Here is a 2858-nt window from a genome sequence, read left to right as displayed (position 1 = left end):
GGAGGAGGAGGCGGTGCCTGACAGGGCGGGCGGAAAGAGGGGAGGTGGTGGCAGCAGGGCCTCGCCCTCCGCCCGCTGCCTGTCCCGGCGCGGCGGGTGGGGGGCTCCGGCCGGGTGGGGGCTCTGGCCGGGCGGTCCCAGCTCTGGGCTCGGTAGCCGAGGGGCCGCGGCTCGGTGGATGCCTGGCCGTGCCCCGGATGGTGTGGCCCTGACCTCAGGGCAGAGACCCTCGGGGGTCCGTGTCCCCCCGCCCGGGGCTTGGCTCTGCACATAGAGGAGCCCCGGGCTGAGGCGCTGCTGGCGCTGCGCTTCCCGGGGGCACGGCTGCCACAAGCGGTTCGGCTCGCCCCGTGCAGTGCCAGCATTTCCCTGGTTGCCATTTTAATTTGGGGTGCTTTGCGAAAAGAAAATGTTTGGGCCTTATGTTCGTGTAGAAAATCCCCCAAATCCTATATAGGCAGCGTGGAGGTGAAGTCCATCAGTTGTTAAACCCTTGGGATAGGATGCGAGGAGCACCGGGGAAAGTGGAGCTGTGACCTTCCCCCTTCCTCTCCGGTGCATTGGGCTAAGAACTCAGCGAGCTCGGCACACCATCCCAGTAGGGTGCTCTTCAGTAAAACTGTGATCATATATTCGAATTTGCATTGGGGATATGGTTGTAGTCTGCTCCAATAAGTTAATTTTGGTGACTCATCTGTGTAGAGTTGATTTCCTGGTTAGAGCTTGGCAGTGTAGTGCTTCTGTCACTCTCTGTGAGACACCAGGCGAGCAAAATGCAGTCCTTCAATTCAGTGGGTGCTCTGCTCCCGACTTAGTCAACATCTGGTCTTTCTCCCTAGAGCATTAGATGGCACCAGGACTGAATTGTCCTTACGCTTTGTACTTCATCATCAGCATCCTTTAAAATTGTTCACCTAAAATAACTAACAGAAAAGCTAACTTAACCTGCTTCATCCTATCATCCTAAAGTATTTAAAGATCTACAGATAATTTAAGGATTTTCTTTTTTCTAATGAAAATATAAAATTCACAAAGCAAATAATAGTAATTTTATATGCTCTAAAGATAAAACAGCTGATGGCACAGCTTGCACCCAAGTCTGTAAATTGCCCAGATATTACAAGAATTTGATCTAACTACCTTAAAATTCAACAGAGGTTGACTGAATTATTTGCAGATCCTTCACTGAAGTAGAAAATGTCATGGACTCTAAGGAAGACAAAATACAGAGATTTCCCTAGGCAATTTCTGACCATATTTGGTATGACCCTGGAGGTTTTACTTTAGTTGAAACTTTCATTAAAAGTATTTGAGTATTCTTCATGAAGACGATAAAGTACTTTAATAAAGCTATCATAAGCTACAGTTTCCCAAGCTACTACTATGGATTTTTAATTTTTTTTCTTACAAGTGGGACTTTATTTTCTCACTCCTAGATTTGAGAAAAGCACCAGGTGACACCTCTGCTCTCATTTCAAAGGGAATATGTGCAGGCGCACTGTGTATTCAGGACAATATTTAGCATGCAAAGGCTGTAGTTCAGAGTTTTGCTTTGCTTTGTTCTCCTTAATGACATCTTCAGATATTCCTCACAGGGAGATGGGTATGCAAAAGACAGTCAAGGCTAAGGCATGGCATCTTACTATCTTTGTCAAAGTACATCTAACTCTTTCCCCAGGCAGCATACACTCTTATCTTTCCAGATCAAATATACTCTGTCTGCCTCTTGAATCATGTTTACAAACCATGGCGGCTGACTGCAGCTGGATTAGAGCAGCACCTTTATGTATTGCCAATTCTGACCTTTTTATTAGTGAGAATTTAGGATATTAGGATTATTTCTATTAGAGACCAAAGTAAGGATAAAGCATGAGGAGAACCTCCCAACTTATTTCCTGACTGTACTACACTTCTATGTGCTTTCAGGCTGTGGTTTCACAGGCAGCTGAGCTGTAGGATGGCTCCATTCCTCCAAATGGAAATCTTGCCTCAACTCTTCCTTCTTTTGTCCTTCATCATCCACCTCATGTCACTCTTCATACATCCCTCCTTTCACCAGCAGTTCCTCCCAGTGCCTTTGCTAGATGCATGACCCATCCATACCTACGTTTTTCTGCATTAGTTTTCTGCTGAGTTGGTGAGTTCCGTCACTTCAGAGAGATACAAGGACCAGCACCAGCATGAACAGTGGACCTGTGAGACTAAGAACAAGGAAGAAAGGGCAATAGATCCAACTAGTAAATCAGCCCATCACATCTCTCAAAACTACAGTGTTGTTTTTCCTCAGACAAGTAGGTTTATATCCAGATGACTGTCTCATTCTCTTTCATGTTTCTGCCCCTTTCCTTTCACATACAAGTCTTTATTTCCTTCCCCTACCTCATTCATGTATCAGATATCAGGACCCCTCCCAGGAACACATGACACTGTTTAGATCTGGCCGTGTCCTTGGGCACATGCTTTCTATTGTTTCAGCTGACACTAAAAGGGGGGGAACTCATTGATTTCTTGTTTACCCTGAGTGGAAAATGGCTATTACATCTATCAGGACTGGAAGCTGCTTTCTCTTTCTGATGTCCCTCCTAAAACGTCACAATGCTTCAAGCAGTACCTCTGCTTAGCCATCTACAATTCAAAATCAACCTACTTGCTTTCTCTTACACCAGGGTTATTAATTCCTAATGCCTGTATTAGACATCTGTAGATTCAAGCATGTAAAACTGGGGGGATAGGGGGAGTGGTGTTAAATACTGATATTGTCTGCCAACAAAGAACACTGTTTTGAGGTGAAGAGAATGTAGTTGTTTAATTTAAAGTTTCTTTTATAAAGCTTTTAAATGCAACTGAAAATGGAAAGT

Source organism: Camarhynchus parvulus, chromosome 1, assembly GCF_901933205.1.
Source record: "Camarhynchus parvulus chromosome 1, STF_HiC, whole genome shotgun sequence".
Taxonomy (NCBI): Eukaryota; Metazoa; Chordata; class Aves; order Passeriformes; family Thraupidae; genus Camarhynchus; species Camarhynchus parvulus.
The sequence above is the reverse complement of the archived record's forward strand: the minus strand, read 5'-3'. Positions refer to the sequence as shown.